The sequence below is a fragment of the Mustela putorius genome, unplaced genomic scaffold (genome assembly GCF_011764305.1).
Source record: "Mustela putorius furo isolate JIRA1106 unplaced genomic scaffold, ASM1176430v1.1 tig00000281_pilon_pilon_pilon, whole genome shotgun sequence".
NCBI classification, from domain to species: Eukaryota; Metazoa; Chordata; class Mammalia; order Carnivora; family Mustelidae; genus Mustela; species Mustela putorius.
This window is the reverse complement of record NW_025421343.1, coordinates 4,903,437-4,918,641: the sequence shown is the minus strand read 5'-3', so window position 1 is coordinate 4,918,641 and position 15,205 is coordinate 4,903,437. Positions and strand designations below refer to the sequence as shown.

Here is a 15,205-nt window from a genome sequence, read left to right as displayed (position 1 = left end):
AATTCATTTATCAGTTCTAGTAGTTTTTTGGTGGTCTTTAGGGTTGTCTATATATAGTATCATGTAATCTGCAAATAGTGAAAGTTCTACTTCTTTACCAATTTGGATGGCTTTTATTTCTTTATGTTAACTAATTGCTATGACTAAACTTCAGTACTATGTTGAATAAAAGTGGTGAGTGGACATCTTTTGTCTTATTCTTGACCTAAGGGAGAATACTCAGTTTTTCCCCATTGAATAGGTGTTAGCTGTGAGTTTTTCAAATATGGCCTTTATTGGGGTGCCTGGGTGGCTCAGTGGGTTAAAGCCTCTGCCTTTGGCTCGGGTCATGGTCCCAGGGTTCTGGGATCGAGCCCCACTTCGGGCTCTCTGCTCAGCAGGTTCCTCTTCTCTCTCTGCCTGCCTCTCTACCTACTTGTGATCTCTGTCAAATAAATAAATAAAATCTTAAAAAATATATATATGGCCTTTATCACATTGAGCTTTGTTCCCTTTAAACCAACTTTGTTCAGAGTTTGTATCACAAATTGATGTTGAATCTTGTCAAATGCTTTTTCTGAATCAATTGAGATGATCATAAGATTTTTGTCCTTCATTTTGTTGATGTGGTTTGATGTGTTCTGTCACTGATTGATTTGTAAAAACTGAACCATCTTTGCAATCTAGGAATAAATCTCACCTGATTGTGGTGAATGATCTTTTTAAGGTATTGTTGGATTAGGTTTGTTAATATCTTATTAAGGATTTTTGCATTGAAGTTCATCAGGAATATTGCCCTCTATTTTGTGTGTGTGTGTGTGTGTGTGTGTGTGTGTTTTTTGGTAATAAGGTAACGCTGGCCTCATAGAATCTATTTGGTAGCTTTCCTTCTATTTTTTGGAACAGTTTGAAAAGAATAGGTATTAACTCTTCTTTAAATGTCTGGCAGAGTTCAGTTGTTAACCCATCTGGTCCTACTTTTTTTTCATAGATTTTAAATTACCAATTCAATTTTGGTACTTGTAATCAGTCTGTTAAGATTTTCTATTCCTTCCTGGTTCAGTTTTGGGTGACTGTATGTTCCTCGAAATTTATTCGTTTCTTCTAAGTTGTCCAGTTTGTTGGCATATAATTTTTAATAATATTCTCTTATAATTCCTTGTATTTCTGTGGTGTCAGTTGTTCTTTTTCATTTCTGATTTATTTATTTAGGTCCTTTTTTTCTTGGTGAGTCTGGCTAAAGATTTGTCAATTTTGTTGATCATTTCAAAGAACTGGCTCTTGGTTTCATTGATTTTTTTTTTGTCTCTGTATCACTTATTTTTACTCTGATCTTTATTTTTTCCTTTCATTTCTTCACCCTGGGCTTGGTTCTTTATTTCATTGTTCCTTTAGATATCAGGTTAGATTGTTTGATTTTTTTTTCCTGTTTCTTGAGGTAGGCCTGTGTTGTTATATATTTCCCACTTAGAGCTGCTTTCACTGTATCCCAGAGATTTGGGACTATCATATTTTCTTTTTTTCTTTTTAAAGATTTTATTTATTTATTTGATAGAGAGAGATCACAAGTAGGCAGAGAGGCAGGCAGAGTGAGAGGAGGAAGCAGGCTCCCTGCTGAGCAGCGAGCCCGATGCGGGACTCGATCCCAGGACACTGAGATCATGACCTGAGCCGAAGGCAGCGGCTTAACCCACTGAGCCACCCAGGCACCCTGGGACTATCATATTTTCATTTTCATTTGTCTCCATGTATTTTTAAATTTTATCTTTGATTGCCTCATCAATCCATTTGTTGTTTAGTATTGTTGTTTAGTCTCCAGATGTTTGTGTTTTTTTTTTCCAATTTTCTTTTTATGATTTATTTCTAGCTACATACTGTTGTGTTCTGCAAAGATATGTGGTAAGATTTCAATTTTCTTAAATTTACTGAGGCTTATTTTATGGCCTAATATCTGATCTATACTGGAGAATATTCCATGTTCACTTGAAAAGAATGTTTATTCTGTTGTTTTTGGATGGAATTTTCTGTATATATTCGTAATGTCCATCTGGTCCAATATGTCATTCAAAGACAGTGTTTTCTTTGTTCTTATTTTCTTTTTCCATAGGTTTATTTTCTTTGTGTTCTACAAACATGATACATTGACCACTGCCCATTGGACCAAGAACATTGTTATAACACAGAATACAATCTGAGTTGCTAAGGCTTGCTAAGAATCTTCAGTTTGGTTGGTTCTGTTGTATGTCAAACCGGGATCCTAAGCTTTACCTAAGGGAGTACAACTGCTTATGAGATGGACTGATGAAAGAACCCCACCCAATTGCAGTGTTCAATATTAGATGGTGACTAAGTAACCCCATCATATCTTCCTTTGAGATATTTTGAATGCAAGGCACACAACAGAAAAAGAGGTAGCAGAGGGAATCAAAGGTTTAAAAAAAAAAAAAAAAAAAAAGGGCACCTGGATGGCTCAGTGGGTTAACCCCTGCCTTCTGCTCAGGTCTGGTCTCAGGGCCCTGGGATCGAGCCCCGAATTGGGCTCTCTACTCAGCAGGGAGCCTGCTTCCCCCCTCTCTCTCTGCCTGCCTCTCTGCCTATGTGTGATCTCTCTCTCTCTGTCAAATAAATAAATAAAATCTTAAAAAAAAAAAAAACCCTAAGTCCAAAAATTGCAATAGCATCATTTTCAGGCAAGAGATCAAGGCCACAGTCTACTAAGAGGAAGTAGATACTGTAGTTCTGGAAATGCTCTTGAACCATGAATTGTACAATGGATGCTCTGAGTTCCAGAGGCCTGATCACATCACTATTTTTACTGTTCCTTACTTATCATACATTCTTAGCTTCAGTTTTTTTTTTCTTTTTCTTTTTCTTAGCTTTGTTTTTATAAATAAAGGTTTCCCTGCAATTGGAGAGTACATACAGACAGAAGTTTCTTGGAATTAAAAAGTAAAACTCAAAAGAACACACTTCTAATATAATACCTAAGAAAGCTTTGTCATATTAAAATATAGCAGTAAGTGTACAAGACAATAAAATAATATATTCCTTTTTATGCAAAGCAATAGTTTAACTTTTTAAAAACATAATTTCAAACTTAAAAGAAAAATTGCAAGAATAGTACAAAGAGCCCCATAGACCCTTTTTCTAGATTCCATCATTATTAACATTTTACCACAATTGCCTTATTCTTGCTTTAATTGAATATATATGCATACATATTTTTTCTGAACCACCCGAGAGCAAGTTGCCTGTATCACTCCCTATTTCTCCTTAATATTCACTATGTATTTCTTAAGCAGCATATTATCTCACATAACCACAATGCAGTTACTGTATTTGTGAAATTTAAGATTGATAAAATATTATCACCTAATGCACAGTCAATATCCCAATTGCACCATGTATCCCAGTAATGCCCTTTAGAGCAACATTTTCTGCTTCAGTATCTGATCCAAAATCACACATTTTATTTCATTGTCATGCGTTTTAGGGCTCCTGATCTGTAACAGTTCCTCAGTCCTTTTGTTTTATGATATGAACATTTTAGGATTACATAACATTTCTTTACTAGAATATCCTCAGTTTTAGCTTGTTTGATGTTTTTTCATGATTAAATTCATGAATTTTTGCGTTTTTGGAAGGAATACTACATAAATGATAATTTGTCCTTAATGCATCACATAAGGAGCATGTGATGTGAGTTTGAAAATCATCACTTCCAGATTGCTGATACATTCTTCTGCATCCTCTAATCTAATGTTGATTCCCTCTGGCATGTTTCTTTCTTTCAATTATTGTATTCTTCAACTTTGCTTGGTTCTTTTTAGTATTTTCTATCTCTTTATTGAAGGTCTCACTGGGTTCTTCCATTCATTTCTCCAATCCTGTGAACATATTTACAATCATTACTTTAAATTACTTATCAGGCATACTGCTTATTTCTGCTTCATTTAGTCCTTTTTGAGGTTTTTTCTTGTTCTTTCTTTTGGAGCATCATCCTCTGTCTATCCATTTTGCTTGACTTTCTGTGTTTGTTCCTATGGATTAGGTGAAATGGCTACTTCTGAAGGTGAAGATGTGGTCTTGTGTATGCTGTTCCCTGTGCAGACTGTGTGTGCTTGGTGACTTTTGCTAATTGGCTGGAACTGCAGTTATATATGCTAGTTACTCTTTTAAACAATGGTATTTTACAGAAAGAATAAAGAAAACAATAATAATAATAATAATAATAATAATAAAAGTGAATTAAGTAAAGGAAAAGAAAAAAAGAACAAAACCAAAAAGAAAAAGAAAAAAAACTAAAGAATACAAAAATTTTAAACAGTTAAAAACAAAAAAAAAAATCCCACAAAACCCTGGCATGATTTCTGTGCCTCAGTACCACAGGGCCTGGGGTATGAGCCTGTGCACCTTGAGCTCATTGAGATCACAAGCTCACCATGAGCCACAACCCACTCTGGTCTAGGTCTTATAGGTTTGTTTGTGTTTTACTTGTCTTCTGTAAACTTTGAATTTTTTTTTAGTTAGTTTTTTATTTAAATTCAATTATTTATTATTATTATTATTTGTTCAGGGGAAGGGGAGAGAAAGGTCCCGCAATTCCTTGGCTCTTTTAAACTGTGGCTTTTTTTGTCCCAGCACAAATGGGTCTGGTGTGCGCTTCAGAACCCTGGGCTTACTGAGGTCACAAGCTCCCTGTGACCCCCCCAGACCTGCCAGTAATGGCAGCAGGACCCACAAATTATGGCATCTGAACTGGCCCCTTAGGATCGAGACCCTGTTCTGGTCTGTGATTTTGGTGGTAGAGAGTGGGGAGTGTTCCCACAGTTCTCAGCCGTTTCAAACCGCAGCTTTTTTTCCGTGTCCCAGCCAGGCTAGGGCTGGTGTAGGCCGCAGACCGTGGGCCTGCTGAGGCGACGAGCTTTCTGTGATGAGCTGACCTGCCAGTTACGGTATCAGGACACACTACTTGCGGCGCGGGATCCCGCCCTGTGGCAGCCAGACCTACTAGGGTCTGGACCTTCGAGGGGGTGAGGAGCATTCCCACAGTTCCTCGGCCCTTTTAGACCGCGGCTTTTTTTTTTTTTTTTAATTTTTTTTCTGTGCACCAGCGCGCCTTGGCTGGTACGCGCTGGCCGACCCTGGGCGGACGAGGCAGCAAGCTCCCTGGGACGACCCGACGTGCCTGTCATGGCGTCCACCGTGCTCCGCTCCAGACTTTAAGGTAGGGTTGGGAACACAAACCGCGGCGTCCTCCCACCCCTCTGACCTGGAGAGCTTTCTCAGAGCTCTGCCCAGAGTTCTAGCGTTGTCTCTTTTACATATTAGTTGCTCTTAAAAACCGCGGCTTTTTCCCCCCCCAGCGCGCAAGGCCCCACGGCTCTGTGAGGGGCTCCTCAGGACTACCCCTCCCCAGGGCCGCTCCCTCTCCCAGCGTCCCTTTCTTACCATGTCTCCCTCTCTCTTGCTGTTGTCTCCCCGTTCTGGCTTTGGTTGTTCAACCATCAGTTCTTTTTAGGAGGAACTGGTCTATTAATAGGTATCATTGGTGTATTCTGTGGAGGAGGTGAGTTCAGAGTCTTCCTGTGTGGCCGCCATCTTAAACTGCAGTCCAGCAGCTTTTGTTAATACGCCCCCATGAAAGAGTCTCTGGAAATTTCTAGAAATAATTGGAAGAGTGTTTGGAGGGGCCTGTGGTTCTTTTAATAATGGATTCTTTTAATAATGGGTGGGGCCAAGAACCACGGCTACTAGGTTTATTGGAGTCAATGCAGCCCCACATTTAAATAGAGCCTCTGTAAACAGAGGTTATATTTTGGAGGATCTAGCCCAAGGTTATTGATGAATTCTGAAATAATGTCCATCAGTATAATATAATAGTCATTACCCAGAAAACAGAAAACTGTCAGGAGAGTATCTGCATCATGACTACCCAACTATTGGGAGAGTTATGCCTGAAAATATGTGCCAATTCCCAACAGTTAGGCCAATCCTACCTGAGAAAGAGAACAGTTTGTTGAAGTTAGTTAATCTCATGGGCACAAACACTATTTATGGCTTAGACCAAACACTTTATGGCTAAGTATAGCCAGCATAGAGTGAGAAATTCACAAATTTGCATGAATTCCTTTAGGCGTGAGAAGTGTCAAATGAAGAGAGGTCCTAGAAACTATGGGTAAATCAGCATAAAACCAATTTGTTACACGTGTGTGTGTGTGTATGTGTGTGTGTTTATTTATTTATTTAAGTGGAGTATACATATATATGTTTTAGTGGAGTCTTTCCTGTGAAAGCTCATGATAGCAATTAAGTTTGGATTGATCCAAATCTCCTGTCCAGCTCTATTTCTCTGGGCAGAATCTCTTGGAATGAACCTTTGTGACAGGCAAAAGGAGTAGCAGTCAAGATTCAAGGAAGAAGCAAATAGTACCCCAAAAATTCATGCTTGGGACTCTGCATTGCCTAGTTCATGAAGAAGGAGATTTTAAAATTGTGTCTTCAATTGTGGCTACTGAAATGGCATCCTAGTGGCAGGTCCCAGAGGAAGGGAAAAAAAAAGAAAAATTCTAGAAAGTCAGTGTTTTCTGTACCAGAGGTCATACATAACCTCAAGATTAATGGAGCCTCCTTTGTTGTGACTATTAAGACAACTCATGGGTGTTTAACATTGTACCAAAATGCAGGCAAAACCACCTACCAACTGGAGATATACCAAAAGCGATAATCACAAAAAACAGCAAAGAAAGGCCGGTAATTGGGAGACTGGTCAAAGCAGGCCTATTTGGAACCTGTGACAACAGAGGCCAAACAGTGACTTGCAATTGTGGACACTCAGATTGTATTAAAGTCTCGAGGCCTTTTTAAGATCCTGTCAGTGTTCATTAGAATGAGCAAAGGAGCAGAAGGGGAAGCCTAAAGGCACAGAAGCTCTGCTTCAGGCTGTAGTGGTAGAAATTGAAGTGAATATGGCCCAGCAATTTGAGGTCATGTTGAGGTTTTTAATCCTTTTAGGTGATAAGAGTGACAAGGCCCCACCCCTATTAGCAGGAGCAGGGAGGAGGATGGGCACAACTAATCTGCTCTTGACAGTCAGGATAAATACCCTCTGATTGAAAAAGAATTGGAGGGTATTTCAGAAAAGTAACATAAGTAGGTTTCTTTTTTTTAAAATTTATTTATTTGACAGAGAGATCACAAGCAGATGGAAAGGCAGGCAGAGAGAGAGGAGGGAAGCAGGCTCCCTGCTGAGCAGAGAGCCGGATGTGGGACTCTATTCCAGGACCCTGGGATCATGACCTGAGCTGAAGGCAAAGATTTTAACCTTCTGAGCCACCCAGGTGCCCCCATAAGTAGGTTTCTTTCAAAAAAACTTGTCGACATTGGGGGAAAAAATACATAAAAGAACCTTAAACATAAATCAAATTATAATTCACTTGTTTTTTGTTTTTGAAATTTATACAGAAGTTTATTATATCTAGTTTTCTGTGTCTTGCTTTCTTTCCATTAAATATTATGTTGAGATTCTTTCATGTTTTTGTGTGTGATTTCATCATTCCTTTCATTCACTGTATTTTATTCCATTGCATGCCCATAGCACAATCTGTCTATATGTCCTACTATTGTACATTTATGCAGTTATAGTTTGGAACAACTGTAAACAATGTTACTATTAACATTCTTATATGTATACAAGAATGGTACTCATCTGCTTGACTTTATCCAAGGTAGAGTTTGCATGGTTAGTATATATATTAATATGGGCTTTCCAGAGAAATAGAACCAATAGGATATTTATACACATATATAAATCAATATATATAGATAGACTATCTTTCATCTATCTATTGAAAGATTTTAAAGGACTGGCTCACATGATCATGGAGGCTGACAAGTCCAAAATCTGCAAGGCGTTCCCCTAGACTAAAGACTGAGTTAATAAGCAGATGTTTCATTCAAGTCCAAAAGCCATTAGCTGCAGAATTCCCTCTTACTTGGGGGAGATCTTGGGGGAGATGTCTTTTATTCCACTTAGGCCTTTCACTGACTGGATGAGGCCTACCCACATTATAGAAGTCAATCTGCTTTACTCAAAGCCCCTGATTTAAATGGAAATCTCTTCCAAAAACGGCTTCACAGAAACATCCACAGTAATGTTTGACCACATATCTGGGTACCATGGCCCAGCCAAATTGGCACATAAAATTAACCATCACAGTATATATTTAACTTTTGTAGGTAATACTAAGCTGTTTTCCGAAGTGGCTCTTCTAACACAGGGCTATTAGTGAGCATTCAGCTTCTTGTTAGGAGAGAGTTGATATTGAAGGGCAGCCTGGTTGGTTTTTTTTCTCTCCAGCAGCCCCCAACCCAAGAAAAAATAAAATACAAAAGAAACAAAAGCTAGATTGAAAGAAGGCTTTGCCTCCTCTTGATGCTCAAGTGGGCTAATGTAATTTTCAAGTCTTTCAGCAGTCAACATCAGACCAGGTTTCCACTATGAAACATGACAGGCTGGAGTATCTGTGTCTGAGTGCTGGGGCTTCTGCCTCTGTTCCCCATCAGTGAATGATGCCATAGTCCGATCAGAATCCTGTGTTTTATCCCGGACTTCTCCTCCTGTTTATAGCTAATTAACCAACAACCCCTGTTGACTCCACCTCCTATGACTCTCTCAAATGTATCTGTGTGACACATCCTGTCTGAGACTACTCAACTTGAGGTAATCTCTTGCCTGGACTGCTGCAAGAATGTCTTAAGTGGACCACATCTCAGGTCTTACCCACTCCAATTCATTCTGGACTTTGATTTTCTAATAAGTATCTCTGAAATTATCACTCCCTTCCTTACAATCACTTTGTCATGGAACCAAGTCCTTCCCCTTAATATGGTTTACAAGGCTTCCAGTGATGGCAGCCCCAAACTGGTTCTTCTTTACTCCCTTCTGCCTCCTTCATCCCATATTGCCCTCACAAAAGTTCAACCACAGGACATTTCTTTCAATTCCCCCAAATGATTCATTCTTTCTAGCCTCCAGGCTTTCACACGATCTCCTCTGCTTAGAATACTCCACATGTCCCACCCCACTCATCTGGATCTGATTTGACTCCTTCCAATCCTTCAAGTTCTCAGCAAAGCAGAGACAAAACTCAGTGATCATCAAGTCCAATTTCATGTTCCCTCTTCTGGGGCACATAGGGAATTACACTTCTCAGCCCTAGTGATCAACAGATAAAGCCATATTACCAGCTTTTACCAATGAAATATTATCAGAAGTGATATGTGCCATGTCCAGCATGAGGCATTTGAAGCTTCTTCCTGGTTCTCGTGTCTCTTGGCTTCTCTCCTGGCAAACTCAGAGCCGCAATTTGAGAAGGCAGAGCCATAAGTTGAAGAATCAGGATCTCTGAGTGGCCAGAAGGGAGAGAGTCCCCCAAGCTTACAGCAGGCTTTGTGAAGAAAAAACCAGAAGGTATTTTGTTAACCCACTAGGTTCTGAAAATGTTGCCATAACATGGTCTATGGCATCCTCTGGGTAATACAGAAAGTGGTATTAGGAGTTGGGTACTACCACAGAAAAAACCTACTATATATCACATTGACTTAGCAGATGGGTGGCAAAGGTATGAAAGTCAACATTCAAGGCTAGGAAATTTAATTCATGTTATAAAAAGGAAAAAAAAAACAGTAAATTTTTTTTCCCTGTGACTAATGGAGTTTTGGTTCTCCTGGGAAACACTGAAAGGAAGAAGCTTAGTAATGTGTGTTGTAAATTATTTGGCTATGTTTGGCAAGGAATTATAAGAGGAGGTGAAATCAGGAAGGAATTAAACAGAAATGAAAGGGAATAAATAGATAGTTCAAAAATTCATGACTTAGAAGAACTGGAAAATCCAATTTCTTTTACACCCCAAACAGGAATAGATGATGTTAAGAAAGTCTTTGAATAGCAAAGGCCCATCACAATTCAGTCTTGTCAGAGAGCAGATTAACTGTGAAGCCTTTCCACAGAAGTTCAAAAGAGTCTCCATTAAGAGAGTTTGGGGAATAATAAAGCAAAGAAAAAAGCAGATATGTCTTGTAAAGAACTGTGGGTATAGGTACAGACATAAGGACCTGATTAGAATCAAATAGGTATGTTTTTGAAAGAGCTGAACTGTCCAAGAAACTAACAATTGAGGGGGGAAAAAAAGAAATTGTGATTTTTCAAGACATAAAAGGACACTTGAGTGCCCATCTCAAGAGTGACAACTGTGCAGTACTCAGGGAGGGTATACTCCTCAATGCTCAATTCAATTGTAGCCACAAAGGAAGACAGAAAACAGAGAAAGACCTAAGAAGGCAGGGACTAGGAGCCACAGGGCACAGGGAACCTGGGAATAGGATCAGGGCCTCACCAAGGACTCCTCCTTATCCTCAGGTCAGGTTTCCTAGCATTGCCACTATTGACTTTTGGGTCAGGTAGGTTTTTGTTGTGGATGACTGTCCTATGCATTTTAGGATGTTAACAGCCTCCCTGACTTCTACCCACTAAATGACGGTTATCTCTTCCCCAGTTGTGACAACCAAAAACGTCTTCAAACATTGCCATGTGTCCTCTGCTGCAAAATTGCTCCTGGTTGGAACCACTGCCCTAAGTTGAGGGAACTCCATAAGGTCTGCCAAGCAGGATTTCATAGTTGCCATGGACTAGTGATGGCTGTGTTTTTCTCATTCTACTCCTTTCCAAATGAGAGAGTTGTCACTGTGGTTCCTCCTATCCTATTTTATGATTATATGTTGGGTGTAGGGTGGAAACACAGATATTCCTCTCTTTTTAGTTCATATGTCTCTAGACCAATGAAGTCCACATTCATACCTGATTTATCCAGAGATCCTGGACTCTTGGATTTGATGCTCTAAGTGGATGAGATACTGAATTAACTCCCTTGGGGAGTACATTCTGTGTGTGGGAGGAAGAATACAATGAATATATGATGACCAGAAGGATCAGTTCTGGCAGAGATAATACTATGCATTCAGAAATTCTGTCTCACATTTCACCTTTTGGGCATGATAACTACCTTTCTCAACCTCCTTACTTGGTGCAGCTATGTGAATAGTTTTGACCTAGGAAATTCTTCTTACAAAAGCAAGAAATAAAATTTTATTGGGTTAATCCACTTGGGTATGAGGGTTGTTTATTACTGTAGCATGGCCTAGCTAGCTCAGATGTCATTCCCCTTGTGACACCTGCTCTGACTTGCCAGCTCTGGGCCAGGTCCCCTTTTTATATGCTCCCTGCTTCCTCTAATGTCACACTTATCATGCTGTATTGCCTTTGCCTATCTGTCTCCCTTGTTGATGACAGGGATCATACTTATTTACCATATACATTGTAGAGTCTGATACTCAAATATTTACTGAGTGAACCAAGAATGATTACCAATCTTAGGTGAGGTTGAAATTCAATGAACAGATTATACAGCCAACTGTTATATATGTTCATATTCCATGTAAATAGTAGGAGAGAAAAAGCCTTTATTAGAGCAAACACTAATGCCTTTAAAGGTTGTGGCAGATGAGGTATTTCATTATGTTCTTCATTGATCACATTAGTCTTCATATCATATCATGGAGGCAAGCGAGAAATAAAACAACTCTCAAATTGCTTTGTTCTAGAAAATTCCATGATCTGAATTCAGACAGATTTAACTTTGATGACCTTTCAGTTCCTGAGATGTGAAGGAGAAATGAAAACAAAGTGCTTGGAGCAGTAGCAAGACAATTTTCTCTGCAAGAATGTGATACAAGGTATGTTCAAGTCAACCTGCACACCATAAAACTAAATGACTTGAGCATTCAAGGGAAGATCTATTGACAGTTAATGATCTGAGGAACCATATTAAAGAACTGGTATTTAACTGGATCATTACCAAAACCCACAGACCATGTGCTTTCTCAATTGCGGTTGTGAGAAAAAAGAAACATTTGATTATGTATGGAATACCATATTCTTAATTATGTGATTAATGTTGATGATTACACAGCACCCTGTAGTACAAGATGTACTAGATTATTTGATAAGGAGCACGCAGTTCACTGTGGTACTATTTTTGGAGTAGATATACCAGATGCAGATGGGTCTTGAAGATAAGGAAAAAATAGCCTTCATTCATAAAGCTTTTATCCATTTAGGAAGGTGTCTGAAGAGTTCAAGAGTCCCTCTCAGTTTTAACACTTAATGAAGATGGTGATAGATTAAAGAAAAACGGCTTGAAGACAAATAAAAGGACATTAGACAAGCAAACGTCCCAAATCACCTGGTTGAAATCTCTTTGAAATTATCATTGACCAATGCCAGTTTTATCTAGACTTTATGAAATATAGTAAGTATATAGTAGTCCAGATGAGAGTGGGAATTGGTCCAGGAAAGATTTCTCCTATTACCCCTGTCCATGTCACAACTACGATTGATAGTTAAAGGCCTCTGTAAAATTCTATGGGAGAATTAAAGAACTTCATAGAATTTCTACCCTAAGAAAATTTGTGAGGCAATATTTCAATAATATAAAGTTCTTTTCATTTTTTTATTTTAATTTAATTTAATTTAATTTTTTAATTTAAATTTTACTTAGTTAATATCTTGTGTAATATTGGTTTCTGAAGTAGATTCAGTGATTCATCACTTACATACAATATGCAGTGCTCATCACAAAAAGAACAAACAACCCTCAGTTTGTTCTCTATAGTTAAGAGTCTCCTATGGTTTATTTTCCTCTCTCCCTTCTCTCCTTCCCATATGTTCATCTGTTTCTTTCTTAAATTCCATGTATGAGTGAGATCATACGATATTCATTTTACTCTGACTTATTTCACTTAGCGTAATATACTCTAGCTCCACCCATCATTGTAAATGCAAGATTTCATTCTTTTTAATGACTGAATAATATTTCATTTTACACACACACACACACACACCCACGCACACACACACCCACGCACACACACACCCTTTTCTTTATCCATTCATCAGTTGAGGGACATCTGGGCTCTTTCCTTAATTTGGCTATTGTTGATAATGCAACTATAAACATTGGGGTGCGTATGTTCCTTCAAATCAGTATTTTTGTATCCTGTGGGTAAATAGCTATGAGAGCAATTGCTGGATAGCAGGGTAGTTCTATTTTTAACTTTCTGAGGAACCTCCATACTGTTTTACACAGTGGCTGCACCAGTTTGCATTCCCACCAACAGTGCAAGAGGGCTCCCCTTTCCCTGCATCCTCACCAACACTTCCTGAGTGGTTAATTTTAGCCATTCTGAAAGGTGTGAGTTGGGATCTCATCATGGTTTTGATTTGTGTTTCGCTGATGATGGGTAATGTTGAGCATCTTCTCATGTGTCTTTTAGCCATCTGGATGTCTTCCTTGGAAAAATGTCTATTTATGCCTTCTGTCCATTTCTTAACTGGATTATGTGTTTTCTGGAGGGGGGGTGTTGAGTTTGATAAGCTCTTTATAGATTTTAGGGACTAACCCACATAATTCCTTTTATATATGACACAGATAACAGGTCCAAGTGGATCAATAGTTAGGAAATGAAGTCAGAAGTGTTTTCCCTTTTTGGAGACTGGTAGGAAAAGGAATCTGAGGGCTTTTCATGCTTTGCTGACCTGCTTAGTTCAGGCTCCCGTGAAGGCATTAGCTGATTCTCACAAACCTCTCCTTTTTATATTTTTAAACTATTGCCAGTAACACCATATAAGGAAGATGAAAGGAGTAAATGCCAATGGTTTTGCGGGCAGGCATCTGTCAGTGTGATTTGACACCTTGTCTATAGGATAGAATTTGGCTGTAAAGTGGGGGATCGATTCTATTCATAGATATGCACTGACAAAATACCCCTTACCTATGTGCTTACTAGTGACAGCTTGTCATCTCAGACAGGCAGGTAGAAACCAAGAGTCATCAGTGTGGGAGCAGATCAGGACCCTAAAACTTTAAGCTTCTTTGGGCTCCTCTCCTGTGAGACAGGAGGACTGGCAGTAAATCAGGGCAGTTATTCATTTGGTATGCACTATTAAGGCTAATAAAACTGGTGGTAGGAGGGAGTATATGGGTACTTTCTGTACATGCTGTTCATTTTTTAAATAAAAAACCTAAAACATCTCTAAAATATAAAGTCTATTAATTTAAAAAATTGAAACACTGCCATACTTGTTAAATAGGCACTGCTCACTGCCTAGTAGCTGCCTCCCTCTCCTGCCAATCACTTTGACCCCTCTTCCTCAAAGCTTTTGCCTTTTCTTAAGCAGTGTCTAAGAGGCTGAGGAACTGAACAGAGGTGTTAATAGTTTCATGGGGTTGACAAGACAAAAAATGGGTGAAGGGAGTGGGAGATACAGGGTTCCAATTATGAAATGAGTAGGTCCTAGAAATAAAAGTCACCGTATAAGAAATACAGTCAATGATATAGTAATAGTGACATAACAGGACAGAGGGTAGCTATACTTGTGATGAACATAACATAATGTATAAATTTGTCAAATCACTAGATTGTACATCTGAAACTAATATAACATTGTACATCAATTATACTAAAAAAATAATATTTTTTAAAAAAGGAAATCCCAATATTTGCACACACACACATGCATACAAATGGACTTCAGTGCTCACAAAGAAGGAAGGGTCCTTGTAGGTGTCCAAGGATTCAGTGTGGACTCCCAAAAAACCCCACTACCGTAGGAGTGGTGGTGAACTGAGAATAGACCAGACCTCACAAAGACTAAACTATCACTTCATAACAGCACAAGCCCTGATTGGATTAAAATCATTCTAACCACATGCCAGGAGCAGAAGTAACTCCTCTACTGGGGAATATAATATCATCTAATGGCCAAAAACATCTCTGTAATTTTTCAGACACCTTTTCTGTCATACAATGAAAATAATTAAGCATGCAGGAATATAAGAATTGGCCAAAAACCAAGACGAAAAATAGACAGTACAAACTCCCAGGATATCCAGATATTGTACTTACCAACCATGGACATTAAAGAGATTGTGGTAACATGTTTAAGAAATTAAATAACAAGATGGAAAATTGTAGTAGAGAACTGGAAACCATAAAAGAAAGAAATGAAGATTCTACAACTAAATAATAAAATATACTTTGGAAATACTAACCAAAATAAAGGTGGAGTAGCAACACCAATTTCAGTAGGCTCAAAGGCAAGAAATAT

At 38.7% G+C, this 15,205-nt stretch overlaps 1 protein-coding gene across 1 annotated transcript in view; it reads left to right on the top strand.

Moving 5' to 3' along the window:
- The first annotated feature begins 4,691 nt into the window (after window positions 1-4,691).
- TACR1 (tachykinin receptor 1) overlaps window positions 4,692-15,205 on the top strand; it is a 170,005-nt gene continuing 159,491 nt past the window's right edge. The window contains exons 1-2 of the mRNA XM_045079074.1: window positions 4,692-5,206; window positions 11,641-11,772. The gene's annotated coding sequence lies outside the window, so the exon portion shown is untranslated. The remainder of the gene's footprint in view (window positions 5,207-11,640; window positions 11,773-15,205) is intronic.